Source organism: Argopecten irradians, chromosome 4 (assembly GCF_041381155.1).
Source record: "Argopecten irradians isolate NY chromosome 4, Ai_NY, whole genome shotgun sequence".
In the NCBI taxonomy this organism is placed as follows: domain Eukaryota; kingdom Metazoa; phylum Mollusca; class Bivalvia; order Pectinida; family Pectinidae; genus Argopecten; species Argopecten irradians.
The window spans coordinates 10,205,651-10,222,225 of record NC_091137.1 but is presented as its reverse complement, the minus strand read 5'-3'; the positions used below and the strand labels follow the sequence as shown (position 1 = coordinate 10,222,225).

General features: G+C 32.4%; 1 long non-coding RNA gene across 2 annotated transcripts in view; it reads left to right on the top strand.

The window, feature by feature from the left end:
* Positions 1-5,454: 5,454 nt before the first annotated feature.
* The window catches only part of LOC138322390 (uncharacterized), a 28,602-nt gene continuing 17,481 nt past the window's right edge, over positions 5,455-16,575 (top strand). For both annotated transcript variants that reach the window (XR_011208379.1, XR_011208380.1), the window contains exon 1: positions 5,455-5,862. This is a non-coding gene — a long non-coding RNA (uncharacterized lncRNA). The remainder of the gene's footprint in view (positions 5,863-16,575) is intronic.

The window sequence follows — 16,575 nt, the reverse complement described above, 5'->3', positions numbered from 1 at the left end:
GGCATTGGCGGGTAAAGCGACGTCGACGGCAACAGTACTTATGGCAATGTGTTGGTGTATGGTGAAAGTGGCTGATGTTCAGGGTGTAGGTGTTCGGTGTTTACTGTTATGTAATTAGTTGTGGCGTAGGTCGAAGTGGCGATGGTGATGTTAGTGCTAATTATTGTCGTCTGTGCTGTTTGTTGTTAAATGTCACAAGGCTATATCGGTCCTTTAATGACTGGTTTGTTATCGAGCGGCGAACAAAACAAGAGTTGAATTCCTTTGAAGTACTCAGGTTTTTAATTAGTCTGGCTGAAAATAAACTAAACCAATAACTGGTTTCACTGTAATTAATGAACTATAAATCATCCGGCCAATTTGATTTTAGAATTTCTACATCCGTCAGGTATATTTGCGATGAAATGTCTTCATGATATAAATGCACAAATATTTAACGGGCAAAGGCTGTAAAAGCTGGTATCAACTTTCCTAAATATTCCTGATTTTCTGTCAATCATGATTTTGTAATTTTCGGGGTCGGTATGAGATTCAATATACCACCAACACAGTGTTGGCTAGATGCAAGAAGGCTGCGGCAAGGGCAGGAAATTCTTACTGATACTACGCTTTGCTTTTGGGATTTTCAAAACATGTCTTACGTAAAACAATTGCCGATGCAGTTTCGCAAACAAAATATAATTCTATAAATTTTAAATCATTTTACGTCATTATAATCCTAAGTATAGCAGATACGTTTTCTATTATACACATGTGATATAATGTGTAACGACAGTTCGCTGAATGCCCAACTTAAGGGAATAATTAAAGAGTTACAAAGTGAAAGCTTTGAGATATTTTGAAATTGGTATGTATTATTCAAACATAAGCAGATTGTAGATTGTTATTTCTGACAGTTGAAATTCATTAAAGGCTCAGCTTTGACTATAGCTATGGTGTTTTAGCTCACCTGGCCTGAAGTGCCGGTGAGTTTATGTCATGGCGCGACGTCCGTCGTCCGTTATCCGTCCGTCATTTAAATCACTACTTGTCATATAGTTCTAAATCGATTGTAACCAAATTTAGCCAAAACATACTTGGGGAAGGGAAAAAGAGTGTGTATCAATTTTGTCCCTGACCCTCTGGGACAGGAGGGACGGGGCCCAATAGGGGAAATAGAGGTAAATCCTTTAAATTGCTACAAGTCTTAGAGGTTTGAATGGATTGCAATCAATTTGGCCAGAAGCAGAGATAAATTTTAAAAACAAATGATAATCATGAACATATAAGGATTGAATCTTGCTAGGTCGATTCCATGGGATGGTGAATTCAGTTTTAAAAAGGACCTCAATTCATCAATATTTGAACAGCATTTGGTTCTGCTATTGATAAACAAGAAAAATCAACTTTTTTGTTTTGGGGGAAATAGTTATTGATTCAAACATTCCGTTCTTGTTTGGGAATTTTCATTCCAAAATTGCGGGACACTTTAATAATTTAAATTGCATACGCGAATCCGGAAGAACAAAGGAATTGTATAGTCATACTTATATGTTTCATGTATTTAAAGGTAACTGGCTGACGTCATATCACGTTACTTTATGGTAATAAATATCGTTTTCAATGCCGCTTATCTTAAGCTAAAGATATCTTTTCCTCTACAATATATCGACCTGACTAAATAAGTAGTTAGTGTTATCGACACCGATAACTGAACACATTTTGAAGTAATCATCATGTGTAAGACTTATGTTCTAGGAATTCCTATTTAAATACACGATCGATGTCCTATCCATCACATGAGTCAGGTCGATACCATGGAAGGTTCTATATTACTCTGCTCATCACAGGAAAACGGCATAGCTGGCGGATAGGCAGAAATACACTGTATACAATTATACTGCATATTATTATGTTGTCAAAATTCAATATCAGCAATATAAAAAGATAAATGATAAAAAAGTATATCAATATCCATCTATTTATCTTTTCTTTTTTCCACATCAGTGACCGTTCAATTTAGCAAACTATCTTTAAATATAATACAATTCATTTATAACATGATATATATTGTACATTGTATTTCATTATTTTTTAATTAAGCTATAATAGCTGAATATGTCAAAAAATATAATATAACAAGATATTTCAAATTTTAAGCATATATGTAATGTGTTTATGAAAAACTTTTCTCGAATAATGTCTTTAGAGAATATCTTTCGAGAATATGCATAATTCGGTTGCATTGTGGATCGCCATTTGTTCTAGCAATTAATGACAACTCAGCAAGCTAAAGAAATGTCCCTGGAAACCCGATATGCATAACCTTAAAGATGAAATTAGAAATTAGAATATGTCATGAGACAACGATAAATTACACACGAACGAAAATTAACAGAAAAGACATTACAGAAATGGACAATAGAGTCTCATATATAAACACAACAAGTTCCATCATAATTAAAGAAACCAATGGACAATATTCATAGTAGAAATAAAACGTTTGGTGTTGCAGCCTCTTATATAGTAAAATTAGAAAATATAATAGTGAGGTTGATTATGTTACATTATAATCATTGCGATACCCTTTACGCAGTAATTATTGCAGTTATTGATTTTATTAAAATGAAAACGTAATCACTAAGTATTTGAGTTTATGTCCCGTTACACATTGTACCTTTCTCAATATACTAACAATTTCATGGAGATTTACATGGACTATTGTTTTCTTCCCTTACATCTGAAAAAATAATAAATAATTCAACAAAAGGAAACGTAATTTACAAAAACTGTAGAAAATTGAAGTAAAGCATTGGCAAAAAAACAATGCCTTCCATCGTCAATGGCAACTGATGCTGTATTAAATACGGTATGGATCATGTTACTCAATCATAGCAATGTTGACAGTCGTTAATGTGTTAGACATGCATGATAACATCAGATTTATTGTGGCCATTTCTGCGATATTCAAAATGACATATTGGTGGATCGGTTAATCGCGACCCATGCTGTGGTCCTTGATTGCATAGTATTGCACCGATTACGGATTCTTAGTCCAACTATAACAAAGAGCGGACACGTCCGGTCGTACAGGTATTATGACCGAATATACAGGTATGTTGTTCATGGTCTCATATTTATAATCACCGGATATGTAGGCTTATTGTTCAGATACTTACAAATGAACCAGTTCCGAGTTCCGTTTAAGGAAATTTTCTATCATTTTAGATAAAATCATTCAATATGCCTAAGACATATGAATAATGTTGCCTGTTGAAATGGGAGTTGATCGAAAACTGAATTAAAGTGAATTCATCACTAGTAACCAATGAAAAAAGACAACTGGCAACATTTCTCATATGTCTTAGGTATATAGAATGATTTTATCTAAATAGATAGAAAATTTCCTTAAACGGAACTCGGAACTGGTTCCGAGTTCCGTTTTACTAAAACGGAACTCGGAAATGGGAGTTGATCGAAAACTGAATTAAAGTGGATTCATCACTAGTAACCCATGAAAAAAGACCACTGGCAACATTTCTTATATGTCTTAGGCATATAGAATGATTTTATCTAAATAGATAGAAAATTTCCTTAAACGGAACTCGGAACTGGTTCCGAGTTCCGTTTTACTTAAACGGAAATAGATGTTATTTGAAAACGTATTTAAACTAGCTCTATCACAAATTATCCATGAAAAAACACAACAGAAAACATTTGTAATATGTTCAAATTACTTAAATTGAATTTTTTTTTAAATTAAAAAAAAAAAAATCCTTAAACGGAACTCGGAACTGGTTCCGAGTTCCGTTTAGCTTAAACGGAACTCGGAACTCGGAACCAACTTCAGCCTCCCTAGGACATCCTCTTTCGGAAAAATTATGGTGTCAATTTTTTTTTGGACAAAGTGATAAGGTAAAAGTTAGGGGTCAAAGGTCATATGGTCAAATATGCATTAATACCTCCTTTGGCAGTCAGAACTTCAAGTTTAAAGGTAGATCACCTTTCAATTCCTATTATTTTATCATCAAGTATGCTAATTATGTACAGTGGAATCTTTTATAATACTTTTAGATAAAAGAAATTGTCAAAATAACACTAAAAGATCAATTTTGGTCATTTTAGGGGAAAATGCGGGCAAGTTAAATAACAGTCATGATCTTAGCTATGCACATAAATAGTTAATACATAGTATTACATTTGTCTTTCCCCCCAAAATAGTTTCATAAATTTTTTTATGTTAGTTCAGACACATTGTACAGACTTCTGAATTATAAAAAAATGCCTTTTGTAAATATAAAATAATCAAAACATTGCTACACCCCCATCCCCATCCCGAGCAACAAAGAGTTATATCTTAAGCTCTTGGAAAGTAAAGATGTTAATTTAGAATGAGTCTGACACCGTAGCCACAAACTGCCAATATGTAACTAAAAGTGCTAGACATGTAACTTACGATAACGAGCATTTCCTAAGCCATTGTCAAGCGAAGTGAAGCTTGTTGTATCGTAAAGATTTTCACTTATGAAGGTTTTAAACAACATAAGAAATCAAATCTCTATAGCCATGACGCATATTCACATCACTCACACTAGGTTTTTGTCTATAAAATTGTACTTCGTTGATTTGCTAAGTGGCCTGTTGCCGATTCCTTCTCGATAGTGAGCTGGACAAATAATTGATTCTGATTTGAAAGCCATTGGGGTTTTTTTTGGACACGCTGGAAGTCGACCGGAACGCATGGTTCTATGCTTCAAACACCTTAGAGCTTCGTGAGGATCGATACAGATGTTTTATGTTGATTCTTCGTTTGATCGATTTAAGCCCAGGTTTGATTAATTTACTTTTGTAAACAATATCGATCTGATTCTTGTGAAATATCACAAAGTTCAACAACCGTAGACCGACACTGCTTCCATGGAGTCCTATAATAGTCAGTAAGTTTTTGAAGGATTTTTATCGATGAACTATCAATCCAAACTGATGTCTTTTTTCAGTTCGGTGGTAGACTGATAGCAATATTTGTGATACTGTTTGTTATACGGTGAGTTTTTTTTATATCAATGGTTATAAATTAAAATCAGAATTTAATATAGTTACAGAATACGGTTTTCATAATAATTAGTTAGGGTTGTCGAAAGTATTGGCTGAACAATTTTATTATAAATATCACACTTGTATCACTGTACGATTGTCAATATCTAACAGATAAATAATATACCCTAGGTGTAAGTGGAGGTAGATTGGGAAGAGTAGCGAGTATCCCTAGTCAGCCAGTGTACAGCGTCAGTCTCACATCTCTCACATCACCTAGCTATAGCTTCATTAACAGTTGACAAGGGGAATTATTATTTAACTCAATTGATTGAAACATACACCACGCAATGTTATGCTAATGGAAATCGTACCACGTGTGAGATTGGATACTGTCATTTCATGTTGGTGTAGCTGTTCTTGTCCGCGTGTGCACGTGCGACAGGCTTAATATAAGCGTGTATGTCTTTATGATTTATTGACGTTTTGTAGATATTCTAGGATTGGTCATTGGCTATGACGAAATGTTATTGTTTCATTGTGGAATGTTTGTCCTGGTGGATTAAACAAATGACGACAAGGACTAGTACTAAGTGTAGTCACCACTCTCAGGCAGTATAGACGATTGTTTGTTTATCACTATGATGAATTGCATGTTACCTGTGATCCTCTAGTGCTGATCGAATGTTTAGTCGGTCCGGAGGATAGACTACCGGGATCAATATTTCTCTCTCCTAGGAAATAAAAAATTCTAAGTAAATTTATCGACAATAAATACATTAGTGTTAAAATTCTACCTGACGGGATTACAACGCTAAGGATAAGGACGGTCCAGTCTGTCCTTTTAAGGTAAGTGAATTAGTTAACCGTAGGGATTGGTGCATCAGCAGGTGTTGCGTGTAAGGCACCCATAATTCCGTTTTTAAGATGTTTATACTTACCTTTCTGTACATTGGTGGTAGCCTACACATTACGTAAGGAAGGCTGTGGTCGTGGTGTATCATAAAGATAAAATAAAGACACGACGGCTGGCGATATGTCACACCAGGTCATTTGTTTAATGTGATAATTGAATTTGATGAATACCGATTTGGGTGAATACAACGATAATTTATACTTAAATAAGTCTATTATGACATATACATATAATATATTTATACAGAGACTCCTGAACAACTAATAGTAGAATATATTCAAGTGTTTAGTAATATCCTATTCATCAACGGCAAATGCAAAAAATACTGTAGAATCTGTTTATAAAGACCGCCCAAGGGAATAAGGAACAATGGTCTTTATAACCAAGTGATCTTTGCACACAGGTCAAATTAAGCTGAAATTTTGAGACCCTAAGAAATTGGTCAAATTAAGCTGGAGGTTTTTATACAGAGGTGACCGCTTAGATAGGGAGGTATGACTTTATGTTAAATTGTACTCATAACACAGTCTTTTCCTTGATCATCATTACCCTAAATATATAGTAAACCTTTGTTTCCAATGTCTCCCTCAGCAATGTTTGGTAAATACCACTTAAATATTGGATCGTCAGGTACATTCCATACATTTGTAATGGAGGGATGCTACTTTGTTTTAATAGAATTATATCTATCAGGTTATTAAAACCATCCAACTTGTAATTACAAATAAATCACATTTTGAAAAAAAAAAAAATTTGACAGTTTATCTGAAAATCTGCTATTTTCTTTTTTATTGTTTTTTTTTTTTTGAAGGGGTGGAGGTAGGGGTTACAAAGTTATCAACTTGGAAAATAAACATTACGAGCTTGACTCTTACATAGTGTAAATTGTAAAAAGAAAATCAGCAATCAGATGTTAATAAGTAAACTCATAAAATTGAATACTGTGAAGGGTAAGAACAACTCATAACTCGATTGTGAATAACTACACTTAAATGTCAAGGGTAAATAAATTATTAGAAATTATTAAACTTTGTTGAGACAAAATAGATCAATTAATAAAGCTTGACTCCAACATACCGAAATATCGTTGATAAATAAATTTCGAAATAGGAAAGCAAATACTATTTCCTGAGATAATAAACTAATTTTCCTAGGTTCATTGATGAACGCTCGAAATTTTAAATGACATTTTATGTAAATCCAAATTCCTTGTTTCGTATGCTTCAAAGCTTAAATTGACATTTCAATGGTATATTGTATTTGTTACGTAATAATGCACACCTAATTAATGACTGGAGGTAATGTAAATGACTTAATCATCATCATTCATTGGTCCCTGAAGTCTTACGATATCCATGAATCGAGCTTTGAAAAAAAAAACTAAAAAGTCAGTGGTATATTAGATAACTCAATAGTCAGCTGTATAGTAAATTACCAAATAGTCAGTTGTATATAAAATAACTCAATACTCAGCTGTATATTAAATAACTCTATAGTCACATGTAAATTAAATAACTCTATAGTCACATGTAAATAAAATAACTCAAAAGTCAGCTGTAAATTAAATAACTCCATAGTCAGCTGTATATCAAATAACTCAATACTCAGCTGTATATTAAATAACTCAAACGTCAGCTGTATATTAAATAACTCAATAGTCACCTGTAAATTAAATAACTCAAAAGTCAGCTGTATATTGAATAACTCAAACGTCAGCTGTATATTGAATAACTCAATAGTCAGCAGAATATTTAATAACTCAAACGTAAGCTGTATATTGAATAACTCAAACGTCAGCTGTATATTGAATAACTCAATAGTCAGCAGAATATTTAATAACTCAAACGTAAGCTGTATATTGAATAACTCAAACGTAAGCTGTATATTGAATAACTCAAACGTCAGCTGTATATTGAATAACTCAGACGTCAGCTGTATATTAAATAACTCAAACGTCAGCTGTACATTGAATAACTCAATAGTCAGCAGAATATTTAATAACTCAAACGTCAGCTGTATATTGAATAACTCAATAGTCAACTGTTTATTAAATATCTGAAACGTCAGCTGTACATTTAATAACTGAAAGGTCAGCTGAATATTTAAAGAACTGGTACGTCAGTTGTATATTGAATAACTGAAACATCAGCTGTAACTCAACTGTCAGCTGTATACTAAATAACAGAAATGTCAGCTGTATATCAAATAACTAAAAGGTCAGCTGTAAGTTAAATAACTCAAACGTCAGCTGAATATTAAATAACTAAGACGTCAGCTGTATATCAAATTATTCAATATTCAGCTGATATTTAATAACTGAAACGTCTGCTGTATATTACAAAACTGAAACGTCAGCTGTATATTAATTAACTGGAAGGTCAGCTGAATATCCAATAACTCAGTCAACTGTATGTTAAATTACAAAATAGTCAGCTGTATATTAAATAACTGAAAGGTCAGCTGAATTTCAATAAGTCAATAATCAGCTGAATATTAAATAACAGAAACATCAACTGTATAATAAACTACTCAATAATCAACTGTATATTAAATATCTGAAAGGTCACCTGTATATTGAATGACTCAAACGTCAGCTGAATATTAAGCAAATTAAACGTCAGCTGTATATCAAACTACTCAAACTCAACTGTAAGTTAAATAACTCAAAGGTCAGCTGAATATCCAATAACTCATACGTCAGCTGTATATTAAATTACTCAGTAGTCAGTTAGATATTAAATAACTGAAAGGTCAGCTGAATATTAAACAACTCAAACGTCAGCTGTATTTCAAACGTCAGCTGTTTATTGAATTAATCAGCTGTATATTAAATAACTCAATAGTCGCCTGTATATCAAATAACTCAGAATCCAGATGTAAACGAGTAAACTCATAAAATTAAATACTGTGAAGGGTAAGTACAACTCATAACTCGATTGGAGATAACTACACTAATATGTCAAGGGTAAAATAAATAATTATAAATTATCAAAACTTGCCGGCACAAGTGAATAAAATAGATCAAATGTCGATTATACATGATGGATAATTAAACCTAGATGGAATGAGTGAATTAACCAGCTCAAAAGTCAAGTATCAAATAAATATCAAAGGAATAGCTATACATAAATTTACATAGGTGTTTGACACATTGACATGTTATTGTAACAAAACTGGGAGGAACTATTCAAAGTCAGTATTTATTTATGACTTCAAAGTACGCAAAAAATGTTCATTAACGGCGAGCATGTGTTTACCAATGTGATACATTGTTATATTAGAAAGGTTAATTATTATTTTTAGTTTTAGTCATAACTCAATATCGATTTTATCTTAAATAATCAAGAATGTAAGTATGTATATATGTGTATATTATATGTCCTAAATTTGCATGACAACTACAATGAATAAATAACGTTAATTCCGAGGCATTCTTTCAATAGTCCAATCGATTAGCTAACGACATCAAAGACCCTACACGTGAGATCGACCTTATTTCATATTGATTTGCATATGCCAAACTGACTCAGCTTCATACAAGAAATAAAACGTGTATTCTGGATATTTTCAAATAATTCCGTTCGCCATCGTATAGGCGATATCTGCAAGAAAATCATTTTGTATTTTGTCAAATAGCACATGATAATCTGAATATAATAAAAAAATTCACAAATAAATACTAAATCATCTTTTAAATTAAGTTTTTATTTTTCAATAAAATCACCATACTTTATTTTAAAATAAAGTATCGCAATTAACATAATTGCTAATAAAATTCATGATTTTGTTTCCCAATTATTCTGAACATGGGGTTGTTAATGGTTTCTAATGATTTCTCCTTCTCTTGGTCTGTAGCTAACACGGGTTGATACACATAAACTATATGTCACATCAATACATATCACAATTACCCAGAGACCGGTCACCCATATCAATGATAAACTCCGTCAACACCTAACACGGAACAATTCAGGTAAGAGGTATTTATCATCGATCTTCACTGGGCATACGGTATTCTTAAAGGGCGACTGTGACACTGTACATACTTATAGAATATACGCACAAAGACAAGATATGTTTACCAATACCCTTCGACGCTTAAACAAACATAATTCAAACGTTATTTGTTAATTGCCATGGCATTCGGCTCTCCATTGGTCGTTTTAGTATATAGTAACACTATGTCTTTAAGTGCAAAAGAGAAGTATAATGAATATAGTTTCAGAGTAAAGTTCAATACCTTCATACCTTCGTGATAGTATGATAAATGGTCTGATGTTCGCTTCATTCCTGGAATTTTAGACACAGCTGAATAATCATAAAACCATAGCTTAAATAACGGAACTGATCGGTGATTAGTTCATAGGTACTGTTTTCTTTAATTATTGCGGATAACACATTAAAGATGCTCCACCGGCGACAGAGCATAATGATATTCATCATTTGAACAACAATCAGTGTTTAATCATGTATATATATGTCTAATTAACACAAAAATAAAATAAAATACTGCATGTTTGTTTTTAGTGCACGCACAATCAGTACTTCCTTCTATATAGGATATAGTGCCACGGAATTTTTTCGGGATGCAATTAATTAATTTTCCGTTATTTTCCTATTTTTGACGTGAAATAAAATTAGAAGTTCAAACTTTCCGATGGTGGTAATGATGTAAAGAAGTAACTTTTGTAACCGAAAAAAAATACTTAATCGTCTGCTCCTGTTTTTGATAGTGAAACAAATTTGTCATCGGTGGAGCATCTTTAACTGAAAGTAAACCTGTTCGACTAATACATATTGGGGTGATAGCGTTCTGTTATGCGTGTTAATGATTTCATCGTCTGAGTTGTCAGAAAATCAAGCACTCTACCATCAAAACACAATAACGGCCGTTTGAGGCTCATATTCCCCGTCAGGTATTGACATATTTTATTGATGTTCGATAGCCCCAGTGTGAACGAGCCTTGTTGTTGACGCAAGTCAGATTTTTCACGGAAAGTAGAAAGGGAACTGATGCTTATTTTAGTGGGACATGAAAAAATGACATCAACTACAAAATAGGAGACAGCAGGTGGGATTTTATTGGAACACATGGAATATTTAACACATATCACTATATACACCATGATGTAATGTGACATTCATTGAAACCGTACACCAAATTTTGTGAAATATAGTTGACATCGCCGAATCACATAGGATCCTTATACTGGTGGCGCAAGCGATGTACATACACAAGATGATTTGAAAAATATTTAATCGATCGTTTCCTGTTTGAAATATCTATCGAGTAAGTATTGGATTAACCTACTTTGATATTACTATTTGTGTGTCTTCCAATCATATCATTAGACTGTTATGTGTGTGACAACTCTTACTCATCACTGAACATTTTACGTGAACCCATCCTAGATCCAATTATACTTTGAATACTGTTGCCAAGATCCAATTATACGTTGAATACTGTTGCCAAGATCAAATTATACTTTAAATACTGTTGTCAAGATCTAATCATACTTTAAATACTGTTGTCAAGATCTAATCATACTTTGAATACTGTTGCCAAGATCCAATTATACTTTGAATACTGTTGCCTAAATTCAATTATACTTTAAATACTGTTTCCTAGATCTAATTATACTTTGAATACTGTTGCCTAGATCTAATTATACTTTGAATACTGTTGCCAAGATCAAATTATACTTTAAATACTGTTGTCAAGATCTAATCATACTTTGAATACTGTTGCCAAGATCCAATTATACTTTGAATACTGTTTCCTAGGTCTCATAATACTTTGAATACTGTTTCCTAGATCTAATTATACTTTAAATACTGTTGCCAAGATCCAATTATACTTTGAATACTGTTGCCTAAATTCAATTATACTTTAAATACTGTTTCCTAGATCTAATTATACTTTGAATACTGTTGCCTAGATCTAATTATACTTTGAATACTGTTTCCTAGATCTAATTATACTTTGAATACTGTTGCCTAGATCTAATTTTACTTTGAATACTGTTGCCTACATCTAATTTTACTTTGAATACTGTTTCCTAAGTCTCATAATACTTTTGAATACTGTTGCCTAGATCTAATTATATTTTGAATACTGTTTCCTAGATGTAATTATACTTTGAATACTGTTGCCAAGATCCAATTTTACTTTGAATACTGTTGCCTAGATTCAATTATACTTTGAATAATGTTGCCTGGATCTAATTATAGTTTGAATACTGTTGCCTAGATCTAATTTCACTTTGAATAATGTTGCCTAGATCTAATTATACTTTGAATACTGTTGCCTATATTCAATAATACTTTGAATAATGTTGCCTAGGTATAATTTTACTTTGATTACTGTTGCCTAGATCTAATAATCTTTTTGAATAAAATGTCTAGATCCAATTATACTTTTAGATATTGTTGCCTAGATCTAATTATACTTTGAATACTGTTGCGTAGATCTAATTATACTTTGGATACTGTTGCTGTTTTATGATTAAAATGAGATCTTTTATTAATCAGAACCTCACATATCCATCTGTATATTATCACACATATGTTGTCTGACATGCTCACTGGAAATGTGCATAATCCAACCCTCTTCTGATTTAAGTATGTTTTCAAACACCAAATATAATAAACGTTTACTAGTTAGGAGCGATCACTGTCTGAGTTAAATGACCCCGATTTTTTCTTTCTAGTGTTACATTGTATACAATAACTACACTTTAGTTATATAACATAACTGCTATTGATTCAGTATTGTATATCGCAAAACATTGTGGTCTAAATCATTTCGTTGGATGGTGTTTGCCAAGACTCTATTATCTTTTATCTATAGCGGAAGACCACTCAAAACTTTAAACGTAAATGATATTCATCATAATATGAAATAAAAAAAAAGTTTGAACCGTGAGATTTTTTTAGTTATATTGAGCATAACAAACAAGTCATGAAAACCACGGGAACATAAGTCAGAAAAATCACGGGGACATCGTATGCTCGAAAGATACACTAGATATGAAGCCCTCGAAAGACATACTAGATATCAAGCACTCCAAAGACATACAATGTGTATGAACATGGCACCCAAAGACACACAAGATATCAAGCACTCCAAAGACACACTACATAGCAAGCACTCAAAATACACACTACATATCAAGCACTCCAAATATACAACAACATATGAAGCACTCCAAATACACACTACATATTAAGCACTCCAATGATACACTACATATCAAGCACTCCAAAGACACACAAGATATCAAGCACTCCAAATACACACTACATACCAAGCACTCCAAAGACACACTAAATATCAAGCACTCCAAATACACACTACATATCAAGCACTCCAAATACACACTACATATCAAGCACTCCAAAGACACACTACATATCAAGCACTCCAAAGACACACAAGATATCAAGCACTCCAAATACACACTACATATCAAGCACTCCAAAGACACACAAGATATCAAGCACTCCAAATACACACTACATATCAAGCACTCCAAAGACACATAAGATATCAAGCACTCCAAAGACACACAGGATGTATCAAGCACTCCAAAGACACATAAGATATCAAGCACTCCAAATACACATAAGATGTCAAGCACTCCAAATACACATAAGATGTATCAAGCACTCAGAAGACACATAAGATATCAAGCACTCTAAAGACATATAAGATATCAAGCACTCCAAAGACACACAAGATGTATCAAACACTCCAAAGACACATAATATATCAATCACTCCAAAGACACACAAGATATTAAGCACTCCAAAGACACATAAGATATCAAGCACTCCAAAGACACACAAGATGTATCAAACACTCCAAAGACACACAAGATATCAAGCACTCCATATACACACTACATATCAAGCACTCAAAAGACACACAAGATATATCAAGCACTCCATATACACACTACATATCAAGCACTCAAAAGACACACAAGATATATCAAGCACTCCAAAGACACACAAGATATCAAGCACTCCAAATACACACTTCATATCAAGCACTCCAAAGACACACTACATATCGAGCACTCCAAAGACACACTAAATATCAAGCACTTTTCATAATAGTAATACTTTGTTGTTTATGTGATGTCTTGAAGGTAAATCAGCGATGACTGAATCCTGTACACATCTTATATAACATACACCTGATGTTTAACTGATTTGACATTGACAAAACAAATTTCAAATTTAAGAAAACAAATTGAAAATGAAGATTATGCTTAGTTCTTTTTATTCCAATTTTTTTCAAGAATTTTTTAACCAATTCATTTCTTATTAACCCTTTTCGTGTAATCAAGTTTGAGAATGTGTAATTGTCGTAACCTAGTTTTGCCCGACCGCGTTACCTTGTTGCAAAAAACAATATTGGATCATGTTAGAATGTGAAAATTAATAACATGACTGCCTTTTCTATTCAATCGATGTTTCAACAGGATATTGTGCTATATTATCAAATGTGTTTACCTTAATAATTAATGATAACAAGGCGGCAAGTCAATTTAGAGAAGTTACATAGAAATAAATATACACACAATTTGTACATAAAGTATACAGACCTATTAATTATAATCCATATCCATTAAACTTTTCTATTTCATCAACGAAAATTATTATGGGATAGTTGATACTTATCATATGACGTGTTTTCCCACTCAATAAAGTCATTTCATAAATTTTATTTATTACATACGTGTAATATAACCTCTCTGCATTGTGATTGTTTTTTTTTTTTTTTTTTTTTTTTACCAAAAAAATATTTTATTCAACAGCACATTTTTTACAATCTATTTCCTTTCGTAGAAGGACTTTCACACAATTTTCATATTTTATAATATTATTTTTAAACAAAATTATATCTCTCTCTCTTTATTACAACCATACATCCAACATCCTTATATTATAAACAATCACAATAAATATCCACACAACCAACTTACTTAACGTGACTACAACCGTATTCTTTTATACAAGATCTGCTATTTAGGAAGCTATTTGCATTAACATCCCAAATATCTGATATTTTAGTTATTGTGCTCTTTAGAAATGATTGTATGAATAGAGATTCATTCTTGTACAGGATGTTTGAGTTGTCAAACAAAGGTTCCTCAAGAACTTCATTGATAGTTAACGGGTTTTTATTCAGTGTGCATCTTAGTTTTGCCCATGCCTTTATTGCAATTTTGTAAAAACCTGGTAAACTATATAAATTCAAACCATTTACACATGAACACTTCATTAAGAAGTTTTTTGTATCAAATTTTTGGTCATATTTATTCAAATAGAACATTCCTATCCTACTCCAACTTTCATTTGTTGAGTGGTAAATGTTGTAAATTGTTTTGATGTACCTACTTTCAATAAAAGTGTCCAAGCTTATCATCCCCATACCCCCTTTTCCAGTTTCTGTGCAGCATACTTTACGATCTATTTGATTTGGTTTGCCGTCCCAAATGAAGTTCCAAATAAGTCTGTTTATTTCATTTTGGAATTTTAATGGTATACCACGTACTTCGATTTCATATCCAATTACAGACAATATGAAAGTTTTTACAATCAAGGTTTTTTCCAATAAAAGTTAAATTTCTTCTCTTTCATATATGTAAACAATTTTTTATTTTTTCTATTTTCTCCATCCACACTTTTTCATTGTTTATTTGGTGTCCATGATAAATTCCCAATGTTTTTACTGATGTCTTAGACCATTTAATTTTAGTGAAATCAGGGTTTTTATTTTTCCATGGTCCAAGATATAAACCTTCTGTTTTTTCATAATTTATACTGGCTCCTGATGCTTTCTCATAAACTGCTAATAGTTTGAAGGATTCTTTTATTGAGTTTTCTGATCTATTAAAAAGTTGGGTGTCATCTGCAAACATGCATAATTTTGCTTCTACATTTCCAGGACCAGGTAGTTGCATCCCCCTAATGTTATTGTTAGCTCGTATAGCACAGGCGAGTGGCTCTGCTTGTACAATATAGATTAACGGAGAAATTGGGCATCCTTGTCTAGCAGATCTAGTTATATTAAAATAAGATGATGTAAATCCATTGTTTGAATACATGTTTTAGCATCTTTTAGTAGCATTTCAATCCAATCACAAAAGTTTTGGCCAAAATTGAATTTCTTTAGACATTTCATCACCCAATCCCACTCGATTCTATCAAATGCTTTTTTTTGGTCTAGAAAAATAATACTACCCTCTTTATTTTCTCTGTCGCTATACTCTATAATGTCTTGGATAAGTCTGTTTGCTTCCGAAATTTTCCGTCCTGGAACAAATCCTTTTTGGTCAGGATGTATGATTGTATTTAAAGTGCTCTTCAATCTAAAGGCTAATATTTTAGAAATAATTTTGTAGTCTGTATTAAGCAATGTCAATGGTCTCCAGTTTTTTATTTCATCCCTATCCCCCTTTTTGTATAACAGTTTTAGTATTCCCCTGCCCTGTGATTCTGTCATTTTCTTTTCTGAAAATATTTTTTATAACTTTTGTAATTTCTGGTTTAACTAATACCCAAAACTTTTTATAGAACTCTGCTATTATTCCGTCTTCGCCTGGCGATTTATCGTTTTTCAATGATTTTACCGC